This window comes from Eumetopias jubatus, unplaced genomic scaffold, assembly GCF_037043125.1.
Source record: "Eumetopias jubatus isolate StellerSeaLion01/CBP00866 unplaced genomic scaffold, mEumJub1_p1.0 scaffold_12, whole genome shotgun sequence".
NCBI lineage: Eukaryota > Metazoa > Chordata > Mammalia > Carnivora > Otariidae > Eumetopias > Eumetopias jubatus.
Window position 1 is genome coordinate 104,418,601 of NW_028274818.1, and position 26,442 is coordinate 104,445,042.

At 47.4% G+C, this 26,442-nt stretch overlaps 1 protein-coding gene across 3 annotated transcripts in view; it reads right to left on the reverse strand.

Moving 5' to 3' along the window:
* Positions 1-26,442, reverse strand: part of ZKSCAN1 (zinc finger with KRAB and SCAN domains 1) — a 55,297-nt gene that overhangs the window by 27,492 nt on the left and 1,363 nt on the right. Inside the window, exons 2-5 of one of the 3 annotated variants that reach the window (XM_088016681.1) lie at positions 22,838-23,063; positions 21,456-21,548; positions 17,984-18,210; positions 3,417-3,581 (exon numbers count right to left, since the gene is read on the reverse strand). The gene's annotated coding sequence lies outside the window, so the exon portion shown is untranslated. Of the gene's footprint in view, positions 1-3,416; positions 3,582-9,149; positions 9,416-17,983; positions 18,211-21,455; positions 21,549-22,837; positions 23,064-26,442 lie in introns of those variants that run through there. The other 2 variants (XM_088016682.1, XM_088016683.1) reach the window with 2 other exon arrangements.

A 26,442-nucleotide genomic window follows, 5' to 3' on the forward strand; every position in this document is an offset into this window, starting at 1 on the left:
CATCGAGGGAGGAAAAGCAACCTTTGTCCCTATACCCACGCCCCAAACAAGGAATGGGTGAGTTAAAATGAAATAGGGCCAAATGTTCTGCATACAGATGGAAAAGTCCACAACACATCCTTGTGGCCACCATCCAAGATGGAACATCAATCTGGAAAAAATAAATAGGAAAGGACTGGATGTGGAAGATGTGGCCTTTTTGACAGCAACAGCAGTGAGCAAGGCCCCGGGGCTCCTCATGGGCTGTAAACTCCGAGTGAGCCAAGAGTGTGGTTCAATAGCAGTTGAACAAATCTTGGGCTCCATGGACAGCAGCACAGAAAATGACCAGGCCACCTGGGCACAGGGCTTTGCTTTCTGGGCACCTGGACAAGCCAGAGTGCAGGCAGAAGGAGATTAGCAACACAGGGAAGGAGCACTGGAAGCTTCTCCTCTAGGGTTCTGCAAAAAGAGCAAAGTTGGGGGCGCCTGGGTGGCTCAGTCGTTAAGCATCTGCCTTTGGCTCAGGTCATGATCCTAGGGTCCTGGGATCGAGCCCTGCATTGGGCTCCCTGCTCCGCGGGAAGCCTGCTTGTCCCTCTCCCTCTGCTTGTGTTCCCTCTCTTGCTGTGTCTCTCTCTATCAAATAAATAAATAAAATCTTAAAAAAAAAAAAAAAAAAAAAGAAGAGCAAGGTCGGCTTAGGTTGAACTGGGGGCCCCAGAGGGAGACTGTGTTTGTCGGCTAGGGCTGCCATAACAAGGTACCAGGGACTGAGGAGCTTCAGCAACGGATATGCATTGTCTTAGGTCTGGAGGCTAGAAGTCCAAACTCAAGGTGTCAGCAGGGCTGGTTCATTCTGAAGCCTCTTTCCTTGGCTTGTAAATGGCTGTCTTCTCTTTCCTGTCCGTGTGCCTTCACGTGGCCCTCCCTCTGTGTGTGTGTGTGTCCTAATCTCTTCTTCTAAGGACCCCAGATCTATTGCATTAGGGCCCACCCAGTGACCTCATTTTTTTTTTTTTTTTTAGATTTTATTTTTAAGTAATCTCTACACCCAAGGTGGGGCTCAAACTTACAACCCAGAGACCGAGAGTCGCATGCTCTCCCAACTGGGCTGGCCAGGTGCCCCGTCCTTAAATAAAATTGAGATATAATTGACATATAACATTATATTAGTTTCAGGTGTGCAACATAATGATTCGATATAGGGATATATTGCAAAATGATCACACCAATAAGTCCAGCTAACATCTGTCACCATAGTTCCAAAATTTTTTTCTTGTGATGAGAACTTTTAAGATCGACTCTCTTGGCTGCACATAATGTCCCCATTACTTATTTATTTTTTAATTAATTTATTTATGTGAGAGAGAGAGTGTGTGTGCAATTGGGGGGAGGGGCAGACAGAGAGAAAATCCCAAATAGACTCTATGCTGAATGTGGATCCTGACATCAATCCCACGACCCTGAGATCATGACCTGAGCCAACATCAAGAGTCAGTTGCTCAATGACTGAACCACCCAGACACCCTCCCCCCCATGACTTATCAACCTCCTACCTCACCCTCCTCTGGCGACCACCAATCTGTCCTCTGGATTTATGAACTTTTTCCCCCCTAGATTCCACACATAAGTGGGATCATACATATGCTATTTGTCTTTCTCTGTCTGACTTATTTCACTTAGCATAATGCCCTCAAGGTTCATCCATATTGTCCCAAATGGCAAGATTTCATTTTTTTATGGCTGAATAGTATTCCATTGTGTGAGTATATTTATCTGTATTTATAAATATATATATAGACACATATATAATATATAAATAAAAGTAATGTATACATAAATATACATAAATATATACATAAATGTATATTATATATACATAAATTAGGTTATTTCAATGTCTTGGTAATTGCAAATAATGCTGTAATGAACATGGGGGAGCAGGTATCTCTTGGAGTTAGTTTTAAATTTTATTTTATTTTTTATTTATTTATTTATTTTTAAAGATTTTATTTATTTATTTGAGAGAGAGAACAAGAGATAGAGAGCACGAGAGGGAAGAGGGTCCGAGGGAGAAGCAGACTCCCCGCCGAGCAGGGAGCCCGATGCGGGACTCGATCCCAGGACTCCAGGATCATGACCTGAGCCGAAGGCAGTCGCTTAACCAACTGAGCCACCCAGGCGCCCTAGTTTTAAATTTTAAACATAGGGATTCTTATCCTTATGCTTAAAAAAGGAGTGGGACTGCAACAAGGTGACCCAGAGGGAGGAAGAGGCCAAGTCCAGCTTGGTTCTGCTCAGCTGGGACAACTGGCGATTCTCTTGCAGGTGAGCTGCCCCCTCGTTGACGGGCCCATTCATAGCAGGGAAGGATGTAAGGGGACCCAGCTGACCAGGGGGTCCCAGCAGAAGGTCACTGTAGGGTTCACACTGGCCTTGGTTCTAATTTTATCTGTACTATGTTCTCTTAGCCTAGTTACGTAACCTCTTGGAGCCTCAGTTTCTCTGCAGAACTGGGATTATAACAGCATCTACCCCATCAGGCTGTGATGAGGCTCCAGTTGAACTGATTCATGTCAAGCCATTGGCAGAGTGCCTGCCACACTGTGAACTATGTGGCTAGTAACACCACTGTTACCATGATGATAGTTTTGGACTCACATGGGACACGAGATGAGTTTAGGGCTCTGGACTGTTGAATGCGCCTTGGGCTTAGGCTGCCTGTGTAGGCCCATCTACCAGCTCTTTCTACCTGTATGCCAGAGACAGGCAGCCTCTGTCTATGGTACACAGAGGTGGCAGGGATATAGGAGAGCTTGCTACAACTCCAGTGGTTCGGGCAGGCAGCCAAATGGGACAGGGTGGCCTTCCTCACCCTTTAAGAACCAAAGTAAAAGAAGACAGTGATACCACTTGGCTGGGTTCCCGGGTCTGGCCTTTCATTTGCCCAAGTCGTATGCAAATTTTGCATGACCCTCTTTGAAATTCTGGGACTCAACCTGAGGACATAATACTAAGGCTTCTCTGATCATCAGAGTATCAGTCACAGGCAAACTGAGAGTCATTTATAACAGTGCCTCCCCCAGGGCTGCCCAGGTGGCTCAGTCGGTTAAGCATCTGCCTTCGGCTCAGGTCATGATCCCAGGGTCCTGGGATCGAGTCCTGCATCAGGCTCCCTGCTCAGTGGGGAGCCTGCTTCTCCCTCTGCCCCCCCCCCACTCATGTATCTCTTTCTCTCAAATAAATAAATAATCTTTTAAAAAAATGACAGGACCTCCCCCAAATTGCCTTTGGTATAGGGCAAATGGCAGAGGAGAGAGATTCATGGCAGGGGGATGCATCTCAGAGTTGGGCCAGAGTCTGGAGAGCCGCTGAACTAACCCCAGAGCTTCTTCTAAACTTCGGAGAAGTCTGCAAAGAAAGAGGATCCTCACCGTTCCAGGAGCTTGCAGTGTAAAGAAGCACACTGTGGATGTACAGACACGTCCAGGCAGCACGGGGTGGCTGGCCATGGAGTAAACTGCCATTCGTGGCCACATGATCCCTAAAGCTTCCGGTTCCGGGAATCACAGTCTGATTTTAACAATCGATGACAGGCACTGAATGTCAAGAAAGAATAAGGAAGGACACAGGAGAGGGGAGAGGACTAATTAGAATTTTTGGAGGAAGGGAAGTGAGGACTTTGCATTAGGAAGGATACTTGAAAGCTTATAAATAGCATTTTATGGAGAAAGTAATGAAAGGCAGGTTGGTTGGAGGAATGATGGCAGGCCAAGTTAGATGCACTGAACGCAAAGATAAAAAGAAAACCGACCAGGTTTCGTAGATTAGGAAGGAGATGAACGGAGATCCGTCGGGGAGGAGGAGCTAACTTCAGAACGGGACTCCGTGTGAACGTATGTCTGTGTGTCTGTATGCAAACGTGCTCTGCAAGACGCAAAACTCAGGAACGCATCAGTCGTTCTAGAAACGTGGCCACTGATGGAGAGATTGGCAAGAAGAGAGAGGGCCAGGATATGACAGTGGCAGGAAAGAAGAGACCAGGAGGCGAGGCTGGTGGCTGAGTCAGGTGCAGGGGCTGGGCTAAGGGTGGCAGGGGGCCAAGCTGAGGAGTATTAATCAGTCACACAGGTCACAGCAATTTGGCTTGAGCTGGACTTAAGGGACAGAGATGAAGAGAGAAAGGGAAGAGGCTGGCATGACTCCCACTTGGGTGGTTTGGGGTGTCTGGGGTTATCAAAGGGAGGATAAAGGGCTGGGAAGAAGTAGCGAGGACGGTAGGTGGAACCCAGGTAGTGGCTTCAGGTAGACACACGTGGGTTTGAATGCAGGGAGCCCCAGCCCAAGAGGAGATGGGGGAAGGAAGGTGGAGGCAAGTTTCAGGGATTCTGTAACTTGCATCCTCACCTCCCTGATTTCTCTGGTAGAGCAGTACGGTGTGTATGTTACACACGGTTTCACGCAGTTGGTTCCCAGGCTTTCCATTCATCTGGCGCCCAGGGTATGCCCCATTGGGGTACCCTGGGACAGACCCAAGGTCCTTGCATTGTGCCCTTGAGGCTCATCGCCATGGCTTCCGCCATGTCCCCGAGATGCAGTGCTCTCTCCCAGAGCCACCTGCCGTGAGGCAGTTCCGTGTTGAAACAAGATCTCTTTACATCTCGATTTACAGCTAAGTGGGGAAGCAGGGGGACTCTATGAAAAAAAGAGCAAGCAAACTGTAGTCACTTGGCCTCTGCCTCTTGCTGGGTGTGTGGTTTTGGGCAAGCAACTTGACCTCTCCAAGTGTCCACTCCTTATTTGTAAAATATGGATGATTTTGGCCACAGCTACCCACTCTGCTGTCTTGAGGATCACGTGGAATGGTGGATATGACCGTCTTTTATAAATTATTTTTTCAACTCATTTTTTTCAAGTCATCTCTACACCCAACATGGGGCTCAAACTCTCGACCCCAAGATTAGGAGTTGCACGCTTTACGGACTGAGCCAAGCCAGGCACCCGTGGCGAAGCTTTTAAAGCACAAAGTACCTCACAGGTGGCAAACATCACCATTCTTTTTTTTTTTTTAAAAGATTTTATTTATTTATTCATGAGAGACAGAGAGAGAGAGAGGCAGAGGGAGAAGCAGGCTCCCAAGGAGCAGGGAGCCTGATGTGGGACTCGATCCCAGGACCCTGGGATCATGACCTGAGCTGAAGGCAGACGCTTAACCATCTGAGCCACCCAGGCGCCCCAAACATCACCATTCTTTAAGTGCTGAAAACTGCCTTTCTCCCAGCCTTGCAAAATACAACTGTAGGAAAGATCCTGGACAATTTAACTGGTGTGGGTCTGGATTAAAGGAAAACAAAACAAACAAACAAACAAAAGTACCATTTTTACAATTTTTTTTTCCAAATTGTCCACATTCACTCTCAAAGAAGAGACACGCATCTCAGAAAGCCTGTTGTCAGGGGGCTGCCTCCCCAGAGGCCCTGGAACAGAGATGGTGCCTGACCTGCAAATGTTCCCCGCTCCGCCAGAGAACGGCCAGATGGCTACCTCCCTCCCTGTGTAAACACCTCTCACTCAGCCGAGCTGAGTAAACAGTCTTCCCTGGGTAAAGAGGCGCCTCCATGCCCAGAAACAAGGAAGCTGAGCCAGGGGCTCTGCACTTGGGTTATGTCTTCAATCCGGGCCCCCAAGCCACAGGGTCATCTGTCTTGGCTCTTTCTCTGTGGTTTGAGGACAGCCAGGCCCTGCTCTTCCTCCTCCCCAGGTAAACGCATTACAAAGAATCTTTGCAACTGTTCAGCGGAGTGGCCCAGCCCAGAGGAAAGCAGCCTGCATCTGGGAGGGGGTGAGGGGAGACAGGGGTGCTGGGGGTGGCAAGGGGAGGTGGCCAAGGGGTGGTGCCCTGTAACACCCACGTACGATATGATGTGGAGGGGGTACCAGCTTTGCTGTGTCTAAACACCAGAGGAGCGTGTCTGTCACCTGAAGGGGGGTGGGGCTGAGAGAAAGGGAGGGAACAGGCCGATATCCTGCAGTCCCAACACCTTCCCTCCCATAGCATTTCAGGTGTGGTTAAAAAAAAGGACTAAGCCCAGAGCACCTGGGGAGCTCAGTCGAATCGTCTGCCTTCTGCTCAGGTCATGATCCCAGGGTCCTGCAGTCAGGCTCCCTGCTCAGCGGGGAGCCTGCTTCTCCATCTCCCTCTGCTGCTCCCCCTGCTTGTGCTCTCTCTCTCTCTGTCAAATAAATAAAATCTTAAAAACAAAAAAAAGGACTAAGCTCTCCTCTCCAAGCAGCTCAGGATAGAAGAAAATTAGTTGAAGGGTTGAGAAAACAAATTATGTTCCTGCCTCCACCCCCTTAATGAGCTGTGTTTCCTTGTCTGGATAAATTAGAATCATACTCTCTGCCATTCGTTGAGCCCCCTCGATGTGACAGGGACTTTAGGTATGTTAATTTATTAACCCACACCACTACCCAATGAGGTCGGAGTGCCTATCCCCACTTTAGAGATAAAGAAAGTGAGACTGGGCAAGCAGAACGGACTCGCACGGAAATACACACCTAGCGGCAGAAGGAGCTCTTCTCTCTGCCAAACACCTATCCTGCCCCTGCAACTACGAAAGGTGGGACTTCTTTCCCTCATGTGAAAGTCGAGACTAGACAGGTCCCGGCCTACTTAGAACAGTCTTTATGGCTGGAAACCGAGGCGCTGACTCAGACGGCCTGGGAGTCAGGGCTTTGGCTGCAAGCCCCACCTTTCCCAGAGATCTCCTCCTCCGGCCCTCATTTATCACCTTGGTTAAAATCCAGGGAAAGAGAACAATCAACAACTTGTTCCACCCCGGGCAGAACTTGGCAGCAAGTCTTGGAGGCCCTGTTACCACGGCTTCCATCCCAAGGCAATTCATAAGCGTCTACATTTCCATGGCCCATCTTGGGCTGCGTGGGGGAGGGGGAAAACCTGTAACCCTTATACCTACAGACAAAAATGAGCGCTGGGAGGCTCTGCTAAGGGGAAGAGGAAGACAGCTTCCGAGGATTTTTTTTTTTAAGACACTTATGTATTTATTTGAGAGAAAGGGAGCACGAGTGGGAGGGAGAGAGAATCTCAAGCAGACTCCGCGCAGTGCAGAGTCCGACGGGGGGGGGGGGGGGTCTCGATCTCACGACCCCGAGATGATGACCTGAGCCAAAACCAAGAGTCAGACGCTTAACCGACTGAGCCCCCCAGGCGCCCCCAGGTTCAGAGGATTTTGACGATAATCTCTCAACGATGATATTCCAGGAAGGAGATCCATAAGCTCCTGCCGCTGGGCCAAATTTTTTTGCCACTTGTTTGTGTAGTCAGAAATCTAAGAATTTTATGTTTTTAAATTATTGAAAAAAGGGGTGCTTGGGGGGTTCTGTCGGTTAAGCGTCTGCCTTCGGTGCAGGTCATGATCCCAGGGTCCTGGGATCGAGCCCCACATCGGGCTCCCTGCTCCGTGGGAAGCCTGCTTCTCCCTCTCCCACTGCCCCTGCTTGTGTTCCCTCTCTCGCTGTCTCTCTCTCTCTCTGTGTGTGTGTCAAATAAATAAAAAAATCTTTAAAAAAAATTGTTGGAAAAATAAAAAGAATTGTGACATGTGAAAATTATATTAAATTCAAATTTCAGTGTCCATAAATAAAGTGATTCTGGAATGCGGCCATGCTCTTTCATTTACATAGTGTCTGTGGTGGTTTCTGCGCTACGGTGACAGAGTTGAGTAGTTGTGACATCAACCATGTGGCCTGAAAAGCCTAAAATATTTACCATCTGGCCCTTTCCAAAAAAAAAGTTTGCAGTCTCCTGTTCTAGGAAAAAGCACGTGCCTAGGGGGAGGGTGTCACCATCCTGGAGGTAGGTATTTATTGAATCCCTTGTTTTCGGTATAGCACCCACACCTCAACTGGGTCTGGTTGGTAGCCTGAGGGGCGTGGCCTCGCTCTCCCCGGTCCCACCCTTCAAAGGTCAAGCCCTTTCCTCTCCCGCATCCAGGGTGCTGGCAGCCAGCCAGGCTTGGGCTCCTCAGGAGGGAGACTGGAGGGCGCCTGGGTGGCTCAGATGGTTAAGCGTCTGCCTTCGGCTCAGGTCATGATCCCAGGGTCCTGGGATCGAGTCCCGCATCGGGCTCCCTGCTCCTTGGGAGCCTGCTTCTCCCTCTGCTTCTCTCTCTCTCTCTCTCCCTCTCTCTCTCTCCTCCTCTGTCTCTCATGAATAAATAAATAAAATCTTAAAAAAAAACAAAAAACTGGTAACTGTAAAACAGGAGGGAGACTGGAGGGTTTTCCCCTGGAGAGACTGACCAAGAGACAAGATTAAGACACTGACAATTGGGAGTCTAGTTCCCACCAGATCCTCTAAGGGAAGCTCATAGTGGACAGAGCCTGCGCACAAGCAGAGCCTTGCAGGGAGCTTCCCAGAGTTCCCCACTGACATGTGTGAATGGACAGCCAAGACGTTTGAGAAAAGCCCTTATTTTAAGGATAGGTGTGCTGAGGGCCAGGTTTGGGGCTGATCTAGGAAGACAGGACACCATGTTGTGGGAAACAGAACGCCACAACAACCACCGGTGCATGTTCGTTCAGACTCCGAGATCTCTGAGAAAACTCGAGACTGCAGGGTTAAAAATAACCCGAAAGGATCAGAGTGAAATGCCCTTGGGACATGTGTGGTCTGTTCTAAAGTACGCAGCAGAAGATGTTTTGTAGATGGGAAGCCAGCTGTAAACAGCACACTGTGCACTCCCCTCTTCGTTCCTTTGTCCTGCTTTGAAGATTCTTTTTTTTTTTTAAAGATTTTATTTGTTTATTTGACAGAGAGAGACACAGCGAGAGAGGGAACACAAGCAGGGGGAGTGGGAGAGGGAGAAGCAGGCTTCCCGCCGAGCAGGGAGCCCGATGCGGGGCTCGATCCCAGGACCCTGGGATCATGACCTGAGCCGAAGGCAGACGCTTAACGACTGAGCCACCCAGGTGCCCCCTGCTTTGAAGATTCTTATCATACACTAATCCCATGTACAGGGAAGAATGCGCCTTACTAAGCCGCTGCTGTAAATCATTATAGATCTATATCGCCGTAGAAGGTATATAAGATTATGGAAAATAAACCTCGGGACCTTGGGCTCATTGCTTGGGGTCCCCTGTACCTTGCTCTACTGTCGTCTCTTTTTCTCAGTTCCTTCGCCGCCCCAGGTCCACGACTCTCCGAGGTCGACACCATGTGACAGTGCTGTCCAACGTGTTTTACTGGGTGGAGTGTGCACAGGATTGCATGACAGGCACGTTGCAGAGACAGCTGGAACAAGGGGGGGGCAGGAAGTAGGGCAAAAGAACACTCAGAAGAGAGGGGACTAGGAGAGAGGACTTGCCTATGTAGGTGATGTCATTCAGCAGCACAGTGGGGAGCTTCTGGGTCAGGGAACCCTGAGAGCATCACTGGTTTGGGGGCTTTTATAGCCCTGGGGTTGGTCTTATCTAGAGCTAACTGATGTGTGCAGTTTTGCAAAGCAGGCAGGCTCTACGTGGCTAAAAATCTGCTTGGGTGGCTATATTTAAAGCAATAGGATGTGTATATAAGAATTTGAGTTTAGTGCTGGTGGGCTTTGAGCCTGCTGGGAAGTAAACAACACAGGGGCCATCTTTAGCCGTTTCTGTACCAGCAGGCCACAGAAAGAGAAAGACCAGAAAACCACGACAATGGGGAGCAGAAGGAAACATTTAACCAAACCTCTACAGTTAATGTCCGCAGAGGTAGGAGAAGAAATTGCAGGATGCTCTATAAAAGGAACATTCAGAAAACAGAAGGAGTATCTTGGAAATAATATTAGTGCAAAGACGAAAAATTAATTAGGAGAGAAGGTTAAGGAAATAATACCAGAAAATAGAACAAAAAGATCAAGAGATTGGAAATATGAGTGAAAAACATATGAAAATTGGAGAAGCCAACCCAGGAGCTCCCACAGCTGAATTTCAGGAATTTTGGAAAGAGAATGGAGAAAGTGAAGTGGGGGGAAATCCTCAACAAAAGAATTTAGGAAAATGTCGCAGAAATCCAGAACATGTACAGCCCACTGCATGCTCAGCAAAAATGAATTTGGGACGGGTGCCTGGGTGGCTCAGTAGGTTAAGCTTCTGCCCTCGGCTCAGGTCAAGATCCGGGAGTCCCTAGCTGCATTGGGCTCTCTGCTCAGCAGGGAGTCGGCTTCTCCCTCTCCTTCTGCTCCTCCCCCAGCTCATGCTTTCTCGCTCGCTCTCTCTCTCAATTAAATAAATAAAATATTTTAAAAAATGAATTTGGGAAAGAAAGAAATAACACCTACTCATCGACGTGAAATTTACTACCGAAAGGTTTCCAGAAACAAAAAAAGAGGTCTCATATAGAGGACTAAGAATCAGAATGCTTCTGGATTTCTTAACGGCAACACTGGAAGTTAGAAGACAAAATTCCAAGGAAAAATAATGTCCAAACTAGAATTTTACACCCAAACTGGAAAAAGGGTGATGAGGAGAGCAAAAGGACATTTTCAGATACGCAAGGTCTCAAAATATTTACTCGGCGGGCACTCTATCTCAGGGAGATTATGGAAGGATGTGCGTCACCCAAAGAAAGTGTGCTCAGGAGAGATACGGGATTCAGCAGCAGGAGACCCAACAGGGGGTGGGGCTGGGGCTGAGGGTGGGTCTCGGGCTCCCTGAGTGCAGCTGACAGGAGATAGGTGTCCTGAGGTGACAGGTGTGCGGAGCTGGGATAGCAGACTGGCCATTTTGGAGCAGGAAGAAAGAGCTCTAGGATTTTTCTTTTTCCCCTTCACCCTCCTCCTCTCCCGCTACCCCCCCTCCTCTTGCCCCTTTTGTTTCTTTAAAGATTTATTTATTTATTTGAGGCAGGGAGAGGGGCAGGAGAGGGAGAGACAGAATCTCAAGCCGACTCCAAACCCAGCGTGAAGCCCAACACAGGGCTCGATCTCATGACTTTGAGATCATAACCTGAGCCAAAATCAAGAGTCAGACACTCAAACGACTATGCCACCCAGGCGCCCCGAAAAGATTTTATTTTTAAGGAATCTCTACACCCAACATGGGGCTCAAACTTACAACCCTGAGATTGAAAGTCATATGCTCTTCCGAGTGCCAGGATTTTTCTGAAGAGTAAAATACATGTCTGTGTTCAGGTTATAGATCAAATTGTTCTCAAAACCTAAAAAGGACATTGTGCCCCTATGGAAAAGAACTTTTTTGCATTTCCTAAACCACCCCCCATTTTTTGTTTTGTTGTTGTTGTCTGGCAATTGTTTTTTTTTTTAAACAGGAGAAAATCAAGTTTAATAGACGTAGGTTTGGGGAACCTACACAGACAGGAAGTTCTGAAGACAGTGACCCAAAATGAAGCTTATATAAGCTAAGGAAAAAGGTAAGGGCCCGAGGACACAGAGGGGAGAAAAGTCCACATCAAGAAGGTGAAAGGAGGGGCGCCTGGGTGGCTCAGTTGGTTAAGCGACTGCCTTCGGCTCGGGTCATGATCCTGGAGTCCCGGGATCGAGTCCCGGGATCGAGTCCCGGGATCGAGTCCCACGTCGGGCTCCCTGCTCGGCGGGGAGTCCGCTTCTCCCTCTGACCCTGCTCTCTCTCTCTCTCATTCTCTCTCTCAAATAAATAAATAAAATCTTTAAAAAAAAAAAAAGAAGGTGAAAGGAGATGTTTGGCAAAAACTAGATTGTTCTATTGTGCACGTTGATAAATAGTAGGGACTCTGTTAATACTCCTCTGCCTGTCACAGGCTCTCCTTTCCAATATAAATTTAGGCAGTCATGGGGGAGGTGGAGCACCTTTCCTGCATCTATTGGGTTTTTATTCCTTTTAATTCAAAATAATCTTTTTTTTTTTTTTAAGTTGGCTCCACGCCCATTGTGAAGCCCAACATGGGGCTTGAACTCACAATGCTGAGATCAAGACCTGGATTGAGATCAAGAGTCCGATGCTTAACCCACTGTGCCACCCAGGTGCCCCTTAACTCGAAATAATTTTATGCCAAAGTGGCACATTTTGGGTGTCTCATCCTGCACCCCTTCATTCCCCTTGTCTGGAACTTCCCTGGAAGTTCCACATGTTACAAGTTGAGCTGGTAAATAGTTGGTCTCATTGAGTCAGTCTTAGTCCTGATGATAGGCCAGTTTAGTTGAACTCACTTTAAGAGGTGGTGATCATTCAGCAATTTTCAAAAAGCAATCAAGTCCTTCGGGTTTTCCACAACATCTGTCATTTGTGCATCTACTTGGTTAAGAGGAAGAATACAGAGCTTCCTGGAAGGAATATTCTGTCATCTCTGGTTATCTCCGAATGCAAGATCATACCACGCTTTGTCTGAGACTCCTTAATTTTCCTCTTTTACATTATATAGCAACCCCCTCCCCGAAATGCACAAAGGTCACAGGCTTTCCAGACAGCCTGGAGCCTGTTGTAAAATGCACGCACAGGTCTGGAAGACTTGCTGTGCTTCTCAGCCAGCCCCGCTGAGGCCTGACGAGTCCGGTCATCCCCTCCGCTTGTGGTTAAGAACTTGAAAGACAGCTCTTGTCTTCCTTCTGGGTAGAGAGGAAAATAAGAGCCTCTATCTGGAGAAGGATTTTAGTGAAAAGAGCCTGAGCCTTGAACCTGAGCTGACTTGGCGTCAGCTCTTGGCAGAGCTGCTGAGCATGAGCAACTGTCTACCCCTCTTGTTTCCTCATTAAGGTTCCAGGCATGATAATACCAACCTTGCAGGACCTTGCAGGGTTGTTCTAAAATTTAAAAGTGACAAAGTATCTAGTAGCATTCCTGGTTCCCAGCAGGTGCTTGACTCTTTGTGGTTGTTACTGGTGGTGTTACTGCTACACAGTTTCCACAGGGCTTTCCTCTGTCCTATCTCACTGATCCTTCAAGCATTAGGTCCTATTTAAAAACAGACAAACCAGGGTGCCTGGGTGGCTCAGTTGATTGAGCGACTGCCTTCGGCTCAGGTCATGATCCTGGAGTCCCAGAATCGAGTCCCGCATTGGGCTCCCCGCTCAGTGGGGAGTCTGCTTCTCCCCCTGACCTTCCCCCCTCTCATGCTCTCTCTCTCTATATCTCATTCTCTCTCTCAAATAAATAAATAAAATCTTTAAAAAAAATTAAAAAAAAAAAAAAACAAGACAAACCAAGGCTCAGCAACAGGCTAGTAGTATGGGATTTCTCCTCTGGGGCACAGCATGACTGGGCAATGTTCTAACACAGAGTCCTTGGGAAGGGAACTTCCTGGAAAGAGCAATCATCCGCCCATGGTTTTACCTCCAGTCCCTTTACAGCAGCAGAACCATGTGGTTAGAACAGACTGGGATTATAGACCTGCTCCCAGAAAGAGGGCATTTTAATGTTCCAGGTGGGACCAGGGGAATAAGTGATGACAGGGGACAGAGTGGATTCACAAAATAATGTTTTTATAACCATTGCCCAAAAGGAAATTAGAAAACAAGTGTGTATGAGTCACTTCACTCTCGTAAATACATTGGCTACATAAACGGGGTCAGAAATACCAGGGAAGTTTGCAATAAGATTTGAAAAATAAGCACTAAGTCCCAAGCAAAGGACAGAGTTTGTTTGTCTTATTTTTAAAGAGGCTCAGGGTTCCTCTTTGAACATTACACGGTAAATATTTGTGTCAGACCATGTTTTTAAAAATGGCGTATGGAAAGGGTTGTGCCAAGGATTGAATTTTAAACAAATTCAGACTTCTTGAGTCACTTAGAAATAACTTTTAAAAACCTGAGAGACTACTGTAATAACTGACATGAAAGCAGGATTCATGTTTAATTGAGCAAATTATCTGCATATGTGAGGCTTCGGTTTACTTTTTCTCTGAAAAGAAATCTACAGAGAAACTAAGAAACTTATGTAGGTAGGATTATTTCATGTAGGGCAAAGAACCCACGATGTCCCTGAGGACATCATTGTGTAAAAGATGTGTGTAATGTTGACTGAGGCAAGAAAAATGAGTTAAATCATGTCCCCACAGGAAAGCATCATAAATTTTAGCAAGATTTCCATGCAGAGTGATTAAAAGTGTTATTTCTCAAAACATTAGCAAGAAGCCAATAAATATGGGTTGGGTGCAGAAAAAAATTATGTACAACAGTAAAGTATTACAAGAGTAAAATACTAACATATAAACGGTTATTTCTAATAAACAGAAATATATTCCAATAGCACATTTATAGATTGGCTCTTGGGAGTTTGGAGCTAATTTTCCCAACTAAACAGTGCTATAGACATCACTTATGCCCTCACAAGAACTTAGCTAAACATAATGTGGCCCAAATGCTATAGATCTGCAGTGAAAAATAGCAGGAAACATTACTGCAGTTCTAGCATCTAAACACAAAAGGAAAACAATGCAGCTGGGTTAGAAACACTATTCCTCTGGGGGGCTAGGAGTGGAGGATTCCAGCAAGAGATTACTTTTGCGGAGGTTCTGAGTGAGATACTTGGGCTTTTAAATGATTGAGGTGCTCGTAGCTCCCATGTCATTTCACGTGGGTATTTGTGTTCTTCTCTCTTCTTAATACGCTTGTATCTCTGGATAACCGTTGGTCAAATCAGCCATGATTAGTGTTGTATTGAAATCCACAAGGGGGGTAAAGAGCGTGAGATGGAAAAGGGCAGTACATTTTCTAAGGTAAAGGCAGGTGATGGAAAATGTCCCTACTGCAGGGACACAAAGAGGGAGCTTGTGTGCCTGGGTGCAAGGCTGCCTGACGTGGCATAATGGAATAGTGAGCAGTGGCAGGCAGGAAAGGGTGGCGCTGAGGACACGGTTTCCCTGAGGCAGTGAGGAAGAGGTGCCAGATTAGCTGTGTCTTGCTTAGCTCCTGCTTCCTGGTCAGAGCCTTCAGGCGTAGTGGATGGGGAGGCGGGGCTGGGGCTGGGTGGTGGGGAGGGTGGGCAAGGAGGAGGCAGGTGCATCTGGCTACTGCGTCAGTTAGGCGCTTGTAACTTGCAGACTCCCTGTATCGTGTATACTTCAATCTCATCCACCCACACCACTTCTCCCCACACGTTTTCCCAGTTTCTGATCACTGCACATCCCTGCTCTTAGAAGCAAACATTATTATCCATCATACCCTCTCCTGAGAAATTTAGGAAAAAAAGAAGTAGCTTGAGAGGTTATGAAAGGACCAGAAGAAAGCGATGACCAGATGGTTTGCTTAGCTAGAATATGTTCCTGGGGATGTGATTAGCACAGAGACGCGTGGTAAATGGGGAGAGCGATATTAGTAAAATGTGAAGTCCTGTTGTTTTGTATGCAAGTTTTCTCAGCATGTTAACGTCTTGTGCTGCTAAGCAACAGCACCCGAAAGCAAAGCAGAGCAGGAAAGCTGAATTCAGCAAGCTGTGGGGAACTTGAGTTCAGTACACACCCTTCTTTCCTCCTGCTAGCTCAGGTAGCTACAAGCTTTATTTTGGAAAGGCTTATTGCACAGTTGGCCCAATCTCTGTGTATGTGCCGTGTCTCCCTAACTCAAAGGCCTCAACCTCTCCTCTCAGCCTCTTCATCAGGTTACCTGCTCCTTTTATATTACACAACTTTTTTCTTTTTAAGTAGGCTCCGTGCCCAACATGGGGCTTGAACTCATCACCCCAAGATCTGAGTTGCACGCTCTACTGACTAAGCCAGGCAGGCACCCCCTACTCGCTTTCATAAAAAATTTATTTATTTTAGTGGGGGGAGGGGCAGAGGGAGAGAGAGAGAGAGAGAGAATCCCAAGCCAACTCCTCATTAAGCACAAGGAGCCCAACTTGGGGCTTGATCCCACGACTGAGATCATGACCTGAGCCGAAATCAAGAGTTGGATGCTTAACCGACTGAGCCCCCCAGACCCCCCAGCTCCTTTTACTTTAAATGATCTTCCCAGTTCTACTGGGATATAATCGACATATTGCATCACTTTAAGGTATACAACATAATGATTTGATATATGTATATAGTGCAAAATAGTCACCACAATAAGTTAACATTCACCACCATACATACAGAATTTTTTTTCTCGTGATGAGAACTTTTAAGATCGACTCTCTTGGCAACAAATATACAATACAGTATTGCTAATTATAGGCACCATACTGAACATTACACTCCCAGAAATTACCTTATAACTGGAAGTTCGTGCCTTTTGACCACCTTTACCCATTTTCCTCAACTCCCGCGCCTCTGGCGATCACCAATCTGTTCTGTTTCTAGTTCTTTTTTTAGATTTTACATATAAAGAAGATCATAAATATCTTTCTGTGTATGTGTCCCCTACTCTACTAGCCTTGGTCTTATTTTGAGTGATTTTGGGGGGACATGAAGATTTGCAGAATATCAAGTTCTCAGGAATAGATCACAATTCAGCAAAAAGGTCTGTATATAAGCCCGAAGAAAAAGAACACACTTGATTTCAAGCCTGAAAAATAAATGAAAGGAAAAAGTAGACTCAAAGAAACAAAAATCTTGGGCACCTGGGTGGCTCAGCCAGTTAAGTGTCTGCCTTCAGCTCAGGTCTGGAGTCCTGGGGTCAAGTCCCCGAGTGGAGCTCCCCTGCTCAGCAGGTCTGCTTCTCCCTCTTACCCTCCCCCCTCTCACGTGCTCTCACTCTCTCTCTCATCCTCTCTCAAATAAATAAGAATCTTAAAAAAAAAAAAAAAGAAACAAAGAATCTGAGGGTCAGAAAGATTTAAGAAAATTGCCCAAGGTCACACAGCCAGTAAGCGGCGTTCAGGTACCATTTTGCCATACTATCTCTAGATAACAAAGCCAGGTGTTTTATTTATTTACTTATCTTTTTATGTTTTTTAAGAGTCTTGGCTATTTCCAGCAGAAGTGATTCAACAATCTCTAGAGCGGGGCCTTGTGGTCACACACATTCTTTAATCTCCACAACCCAGCACAGAATAAACATTTATCAGGATGGTGTTGAAATAGTTACCCCTCTCCTGGCAGTGCCCCCGCGCTCCCCTTTTCACGTTTGTGCTTTTGCTCCAGCTCTAACAGGAACGCTCCAGGCCGGTTGGCATTCCCACAGCCCCAACTCTCACCCCTCCCTGCACTAGCAGCCACCTCGAAGTTTCCCCGTCCGGATCCTCGTCCGCCGTGGCTCTACCCGCACGTCCACACCAGCTCGCGTGTGCATCTCACACCGCGTCAGGAACACACCCGTCCGTTCCCTTGTTAGTGTCCCCAGGCTGGGACAGACAAGAACCTAGTGAATCCTCACTTCCCCCCCTCCTAGCCCGGCGCTCGGGGTGCTAAGTGTGCGCTGAACAACGAAAACGGAAAGCCCAGGGATCCAGAGCCGGTTTCGCAGTTCTAACAACCACTTCATTTTTCCAAAGGACCCGCCATGGCCAGCAACACGGATTACGGAGGGAGCGGGTTGGGCCTGAATTCTGCAGCCGGGCAGAACGAGGGGTCAAACCGTGGACCCCGCCCTCACCGCACCCCTAGTCTTTTACGGTTCCTCGCCGGCCGGGGGCACAAAGGGAAGGCGAGACCACAATGCGGGGCCAGGTGGAGTCGCGGCCCCCGCGGTGCGCAGCCGGGCCTCTTCGGGGGTCCCCCAGGGGAGGCCGAGCCCGGCGCTGCGCGTCCGGGGGACGCCCGCCTCGGCCCAGGGAGTGGGGAACGCCGAGGCACGCGTCAGCACGGACCCCGGGGGCCGAAGCGCAGCGCCCCGAGCCCCCGGGCCGCCATCACCCGCAGACACACAAAGGCCGGAAGTGCGCCCGCCTCGGTCTGTCGAGGCGCCCTCTCTAGGACCCGGGAGGCCTCGCCTCTCGGTGGTTCCCCAGGCTCGCCGGACGCCGGGGACCCGACCGCGCCAGATCCCCAGACGGTACTCCCAGGGCGGCGTGTGCCCCACTCTAGGAGCAACAAAATGAGTCAAAAGGAAAACAAAAAAAAAAATGGAAATCGAATCCGGCAACTCACTCGTGAGAGAGAATGTCCACTTCAAACGTATCCAGGCCTAAGTTTCAGCTGAGGAGTTGGAGCACGGTGTATTATTTATCATGCTCGCTTCCCCCGGAGGAGGAGCAAACGAGGCCTGGAGAAACTTCTCTCCTGCCCAGGGTCTCCCAGGGACAGACTTGAATCAGAACCCAGGACTTGTGCCACCGCGGCCTGTGCACTTGCCACTGCCTGGGGCTGCCTCTCATCTGAAATGAACACCATGAAAATTAAAACCTAATTGTTCAAACGGCAGGAAACATTTAACAGTTTCACAATTGACCAAATGGGGGGGAACCCTACAAAAATTAAAAAAACTAAGAACAAAACACCAAAATCGACCAAATGGAGTGTGCAAGAATGCAGAAAAGACCATCTCATACCTATTGGGGTTGGCTACTAGTGAAAACACCAAATAGCAAGTGTTGGAAATAGCAAGTGGAGAAATTGGAACCTTTGTGCGTCGCTGGTGGGGATGTAGAAGCTGTCCAGCCACTGTGGAAAACAAGTATGGCAGCTCCTCAAAGCATCCAAAACAAAATTACCACGTGATCCAGCAATTCCACTGCTGGGTATATGCCCCAGAGAATTTAAACCAAGGGCGTGAAGAGATATTGTACACCCATGTTCATAGCAACATGATTTACAGTAGTCCCAAAGTAGAAGGAAACCAGTGTCTGTTGACGAATGGATAAACAAAATGTGGTCTATACATACAATAGAATATTATTCAGCCTTAAAAAGGAAGGAAATTCTGGGCGCCTGGGTGGCTCAGTCGTTAAGCGTCTGCCTTCGGCTCAGGTCATGATCCCAGGGTCCTGGGATCGAGTCCCACATCGGGCTCCCTGCTCAGCGGGAAGCCTGCTTCTCCCTCTCCCACTTCCCCTGCTTGTGTTCCTGCTCTCACTGTCTCTCTCTGTCAAATAAATAAATAGAATCTTAAAAAAAAAAAAGGAAATTCTGACACTGATCCTACTGTGGTAATCATTTTGCAATATATAATGGTATCAAATCATCACATTTTACACCTTCAACTTACACTATGTTATATGTCAATCATACCTCAACAGAGGTGGGGGGATCTATCTATTCTCTTTAAAAAAAATCTAACAAATGGGGCGCCTGACTGGCTCAGTCGGTAGAGCACGTGACTCTTGATCTCAGGGTTCTGAGTTCAAGCCCCATGTTGGGTGTAAAGCCTACTTAAAAAAAAAAAAATCACATTAGAGGAAGACCCAATGAGCCATTCAAGTCAGGACCCTCCTGAAAATAATAAATGTGGCCAAAGTCCCAGGCATTCATCAGGACTTCTTACACATCTGAGAAATTTTACATTGGTCAGAAATTCTAGCATATGGGGTGATGCTTCCAGTTGTAACTCAAGCCTAAAGAAACATTAGAAAATCTACCCTGGAGAAAAATACCTTTAAAGAAGTTTCAAGACTTCTTTGGGGGATGGGCACCTGGGTGGCTCAGTTGGCTAAGTGTTGGGCTCTTGGCTTCAGCTCAGGTCACGATCTCGGGGTCCTGGGATGGAGCCCCCTGTTGGGCTCCACACTCAGTGCGGAGTCGGCTTGGGATTCTCTCTCCCTCTCTGTCTGCCCCTCCCACTCATGCTCTCTCTCTCTCAAAGAAATAAATAAACCTTTAAAAAAAAAGGGCTTCATGTGGCTTTAAACAATTTTCAGCGGAGGAAAACGGTCACCCAAATATGTGAGAAAGTCTTCCCTCCTACCTCAGCAGAACTAGAAATGCAGCTTTGTGAAAAATCATTGCATTCTGTTTGATCAGCAGGGGTGTGGATTTGCCAATGTTCTGCCTTAAGTATCTTCTTTGGCTTAAGATTCTAGTGCTGCTTTTTCCAGTAGGGTAGGCATTAGCCACAGGTGCTACTGAACACTTGACATGTGTCTAATCCCAACTGAGATGTCCTTTGATGTAAAATACATATTGGATTTCAAAGACTTCATATGAAAAAAAGGAATGGAAATGTAAGATATAGCAATAACATTTAACATTAATTACTTCAATAACTTAATTTTATAAAGTGTAAAGTATATCATTTAATAGCTTAAAAATAATTTTAAATGTATATGTGGAAGTGATATTTTGGACATATCAGGTTAAATTAAAAATAGTGTTAAAGTTAATTCCACCTGCTTCTTTCTGTTTGTCAAAATGTGGCCACTAGAAAATTTAACATTTCGTATGTGCTTGCATTATATTTACATCAGAAAGCACTATTTTAATTCTTTTGGTCCTGATGGGCTAATCGGACTGATGACAATAACAACAGCAAAACTGCAAGCTTGTTGATGGCCAATGTTTATTTTATTTTAAAGAGTTATATATTTATTTGAGAGAGAGAGCACGCTCAAGCACATGCAAGCGGTGGGGAGGGGCAGAGAGAGAAAAGGGGAGAGAATCCCAAGCAAACTCCCTGCTGAGTGCAGAGCCTGATGCTGGGCTTGATTCCAGGACCCCGAGATCATGACTTGAGCCGATCATGACTTGAGCCGATCATGACCCCGCGCGTGCTCTCCCAAATAAATAAATAAAATCTTTAAACAACAACAAAACCCAAGAGCATAAATAAGTTGCCTAGAGTGCTCACATAGGAACCGGAAGATCCAGGAGTGGCTCTGGAGCCGACTAACTCTCGGCTGGTGTGTCCTCTTAGCTGCACGAAGCGACTTCAGACAGATTTGCAGTAACCAAAGCCAAAAAGCCTTGTTTGGAAAGCTGAATGCCAGCTTTATTACTTTTTAGGCAAAGCTATTCCCAGGTAGAGAATGAAGATTGAGAACTTCCCTTTCTTTCAGTAGGAAGATCTACTCAGAAAAGTAAATTCAACCCAGAAATTTCCCTTAGTTAAAAATGGACATTAGGGACCAAGGAAGTAGCTGATTTAAAGGTTTTCTTCAAATCGGCGTATGTTCGTATGTATGTTAAAGTAGATCCCTCTGTCACATCCTTTGCCATGTGTTGGGACTGTTGTCTCAAAAGCCCGGCCTATTGATAAAACTATCTGGGTCCAACAGTCAGTTCTGGATGAATCCAAGCCCTGCTGTCTCTTAGCATGATGTCCTCAAGGTTCATCCGTGTTCGAGCATGTGTCAGAATTTCCTTTTTTTTTTTTAAGATTTTATTTATTTATTTGAGAGAGAGAGAGTGTGAGAGAACACAAGCAGTGGGAGCAGCAGACAGAGAGGGAGAAGCAGGCTCCCTGCTGGGCAGGGAGTCTGTCCTGGGGCTCGATCCCAGGACCGAGATCATGACTTGAGCAGACGGCAGATGCTTAACTGACTGAGGCACCCAGGCGCCCCTGAAATTTCCTACTTTTTAAGGTTGAATAATATTCCATTGAATGGCTACACCACATTCACTCTTCGATGGACACTCGGGTCGTTTGCACCTTTGTTGACCTTTAAAGAAGGAAATGACATGATCTCACCTGTGTCGTCAGAGCATCAAGGATGATGGGAAAGGCCAGCGACTGGGGAGGACTGCGCACTGCCCGAGGGAGGAACAGTCAGACAGGAGCAATCTGGGTGGACAGAAGGAACTGAGTGAGAGCATGTTTTGGTTTTAGTGACGTCTAGGCTGTCTGGGGTGAAAGGGAAGGGACAGGAACCAAAGGTCTTGAGTTTGGGTGGTTAGGAGGGTAAAGAGGCCCTTAACTGAGATGGAGGAATCAAGGAGGAGGGAGGGGGAGAGAGGAGGGGGAGGAGGGAAATTCTGGTTCTGGTTTCCTCTGGGGATGGGGTGGAGGGGGAAGATCGTGCTGGTATTTGAACTCGGGATTCTGAAGGGTCTTCAGGACATTCCGGTGGAAATGCTGGGGGACAGGTGTGAAAACGAAATGAGATGACCTGATAAAAGGGATCAGCAAAACCAGGGTTCCCGCCAGCCCTACATGCACGTTCTTAAAGCGGCTGAGGGAACCTCTCCCAATCCGTTAGCATGGATACATAGTGCCCTCTCGTGGCAGTATGGTGCAACTGCAGTTGAGCCTACCACCTAGCGAGGAAATGTCTTACGGAATCCTGAAAGGGGGCCCCTTTAGCCTGAGAAGGAAATCTGACACTGACTCGCCCAATGTGTTTTAAGATCCTCATGTAAGGATTGGGTGCTCAAAGGTCCAGGGAACCCGACTGCTGCCTCAGCAGGTGTTGTGAGCCTAGGAAGCACCTGTGGGACCGGATGGCTGAGAGAAGGCAAGGCAAAGTTAATGGGGCATAGTGAAGAGAGAACAGTGTGTATATTGAAATTATTTTGGGGTCACCCTCATGCTCCCACATTTCCTTTTAACTATTAACGTACAGCTATTAATATTTAATTTTCCAGCCAGGCAGCTTTAGCTCCCTGGTGGTCTAGTGGTTAGGATTTGGCACTCTCAGCCAGGCAGCTTTAGTTTAACGAAATTGTCTGCCTGGGTGGTCCCTAAGCAACATTAGTACCTGGGAAACATTTTGCTTTTGCTTTGAGCTTCTTTCTTCTTCTTTTTAAAAAACTTATTTATTTAAAGTAGGCTCCACACCCAGCATGGGGCTCGAACTCACAACCCTGAGATCAAGAGCTGCATGCTCCACCGGCTGAGCCAGCCAGGTGCCCCTTGCTTTGGGCTTCTTATCTCCTTCTAATTGGCCCTGTCTCAGTTTAAGGAAAGGGCATTTCAGAAGGCCGAGCTTTTTTTCACTACTACACCCAGGAATGTCTCAAATGGCAGAACCTGCCTGGTGGCAGGCTGTTATCAGTTAGGACACAGGTTTGATGGTTGTGAATGAGACTCCAAATGTGAGTGGCTGAAACAAGACAGAGGATTGTTGTTCTCACATTTGTAAAGCCTGGATTTAGGCGGTTCAGGGCTAGGCTGGGGGCTCCACCGGCAGGCACCTGGTACTCTGGTTGCTTCCAGCTTTCTGCTCCGCTGTCCCCAGGGTGTGGTTCTCAATGTCGCAGTCCAAGATGGAGCTCCAGGGCACCACACCCAATCCCAAGGAGCAGGATGAGGAAGACCAAGGGGGAAGGAGGGCTCACCCCTTCCCTGTAAGGGCCTCACCTGGGAGTTGCACAGAAAACATTTCTGTTGTCTTGAGGAACAAATGAATTAATGAGTTTTGAACAGTACCTGGCTTAAGAAGACCTTTCTCTCAGTAACGATAACCATGATAGAATACTTAATATAGCTAATTATTTTTTTTTAAAAATTTATTTATTTGAGAGAGAGTGTGTGAGTGAGTGGGGGGTCGGCAGAAGGAGAGGGAGAAAGAGAATCCCAAGCAGGCTCCACCTCGAGCCCAAAGTAGGGCTTGATCTCATGACCCTGAGATCATGACCTGAGCTGAAATCAAGAGCTAGATGCTTGGGGCGCCTGGGTGGCTCAGTTGTTGGGCGTCTGCCTTCGGCTCAGGTCGTGATCCCAGGGTCCTGGGATCGAGCCCCACGTTGGGCTCCCCCCTCGGCGGGGAGCCTGCTTCTCCCTCTCCCACTCCCCCTGCCTGTGTTCCCTCTCTCGCTGTGTCTCTCTCTGTCAAATAAATAAATAAAAAATCTTAAAAAAAAAAAAAAGAGTTGGATGCTTAACGGACTGAGCCACCCAGGCGCCCATGTAGCTAATAATTTTTGAATGTTTCTTATGTACCTACCACTAAAGAGTGTTACCTGTGTTGGCTCACTTAACCCTCATCACATTCTGGGGTATGCACTACTATTATTTTAGAGACAAGAAAACTGAGGTAGAGAGATCACACAGTTATAAACCGCAGAGCTTCCAGTCAAAACCATTCAATCTTATTCCAGAGACTGCTTACTTAGCCAGTAACCCATACTAACTCCCATGTGCACTGTTTTGTATATATATATATTTTTTTTTTGGAGGGGGGTTAGTATTATATTAAGAATTTATTCCCATATCGAAGACAAATTGTTCTCAGGCCACCGCAACCTGGCCTGTGTTTGGTTCTCTAGACCCCTTACATAGCTTGGGTAGAGAGGAAGTCTGAGTAGGAGATAGGATACGCCTGACGGCTTGAGCCAGGAGGCCTGGGAGAGCCCTTCATTGGGTTCCTAAAGAGAAGGGGCAAATACCAGATTCAAGGCCAAAGGTGCGGAACTCCATTGCAAACAATAACCTGTATAAATCAGGGCGCCCTGTTCAACCCCGAGGAAAACATCCAGTCATTCCTGGGTATTCTATTTTTATTCCTTTTAAAGCGATTGTGATTGGGTTTCCTTTTTTCTTTAATATTTCCGAACTATTTGTTGTTGGTATATAGGCAATCTATTGATCTTGTATATTTGCTTGTCACCCACATTTCTGAACTCTGACTTATTTCAGGGAATTGGCCATTGATTTTCTTGAGTTTTCTAGGTAGGAAGGCAGAGCATCTGCTAATAAGTGTCAATTCAATTCATGATTGTTAGTATTTGAACTTCTCATTTCCTCTTGTCTTAAGGAATTAACTTAGAAGTGCCAGAAAAATATTGAATAACTGTGGAAATAGAGATTCTGGTTTTATTCCTGACCTTAATGGGAATGTGCTAATGTTTCATTAAAGTGAGGTAACTGTTTTTTTTTTTTAACATTATATCATATTCTTTTCAAGTGTAACAGAAACTGTTGGCTGCTTACCCCCGAAGGAGGGAGATTATAATACTAAACCCCCTCCAAAAAATATGTGTGCTAAAAAATGCGCTCTGATTTTGACAAGAATTGACAGAAAACTCTTCTCACGAAAGGGACCCAGCCTGTGGCATGTACTCGGAAACTGGCTTTGGGCAGTGAGATGTAAAGGGAAGTCGGAAGGGGTGGGTGGGTGTGTCTTCCTAGGCAGGTTTCCCTCCATGAACAAAGGCAGGAACTGTGGTGGGGTGAGTAGCGGGGGTGGGGTGGGGGTGGGTGGGGAGACGTTTTGGTCATTATCTCAGGGCCATGCTTCCGGGCTTTGCCGAAATTGTTGAGGACGCCTTCCTGACACCTGCTGCAATTATTTTTGTGACCAGTAGGGGGAGACAAAACCACCCATAGAGACGCTGGCCCGGAGCTGAGAAAAATCCCTCATTTGTTGTAATGAACCATCGGCAGTCAAGTATGCTATTCCTTGCAGCTGAGGGGCATTCCTAAATGCCACATTGGTTAAGGAAGTCTCCTTCTGTCACTAGTTTACTGTTTTGCCTGAAGTAGGCGCTGGGATTTGAAGTTCAAAGCCGAACGCAAGCCCTTGAACCATAGCAGGAGAGAGCGAGGAGTGTCGGCTTAGGACTGAGAAGGGAGCAAATAAATTCTGGGGCAGCCACGGGCCGGAGGAGCCGGTCCAAGGGGGCTTCACGGAAGCGTTTCAGTTGGATCTTTTCCTCTCTCTGCCAGCTCTTAGTTTAGAATGATCGATAACAGTTTTTCACCTCCCAGGTAGAAAGCATTTCTGCTTCCCGGAGCTCTGCTGTGGTCGGGGACATAAATCCAGCCACCTTGGCTTCCTGGGTTCCAGGGGTGCGTGTGCATTTCCTGGCACTCTGGCGGGGGCAGACCCCGCCCAGGTGAGCACGACCAGCCTGCACCCTTGCCTTCCGACCACGAGGGGGCGCGTGGGCCGCGCTGAAGCTGCGTCTGGGGCGGGGTGGGGGGGTCTGGAAGGACAAGCTCATCCGAGGGTGTGCAGGCAGGCCAGGTAAGGGGGAGGATGCGAGCGTGGGGCGTAGTTGGGACCTTAGCTTGCAGCTCGGGCTAGTGGGGGAGAAGACAGAGGTCTGAGCGGTAAGAGCGAGGAAGGACGCAGAAAGGAATAGCACGTATTGCTTTGGAGGCTGGCTCTGGGGCGTCACGGGGAGCTACACTGGGAACCAGAGCAGGGACTGGGAGTACTGGAAATACTATTCTACTATTCCAGGAGGGTCATCTTGAAAATGTTTCCTCCGATAAGAAGCAGGAAGCTTGCAGGTGCTCCAGCAGTAGGGATTAGGTGGGTGAGAGCCATCAAAGGGGCTGAGGCTGGAGGCTATGTGTGACATAGCCTGTGGAGGAGGGTGCTGTCAGAAGTGACTCAGATCCAAGGCTTGGGATCCGAATTTGAGTCACCACTCTCCCCACAGTTCACATCTAACCCATCAGCAAATTCAAGGCTCATCGGTCCATCTGCAAGTCCTGTAGGCTTGATGTCCAGAATATATCCTGAACTCCGGCTGCTTGCTCCCTTCACAGCTGCTAGGATTCCAGTCCAGAGTCCTTCCCGGGGACTTGTTTCTGGTCTCCCTGTTTCCACCCTTGTGTCACCATTGTCCCTTCCTCACACAGCAGCCAAAGGGATGTTTTATTTCTTATTTATTTATTTTTTCCAAAGGGATGTTTTAAAAACCTAAAGCAGGGGCGCCTGGGTGGCTCAGTCAGTTAAGTCTCTGACCTCAGCTCAGGTCATGATCTCGGGGTCCTGGGATTGAGCCCC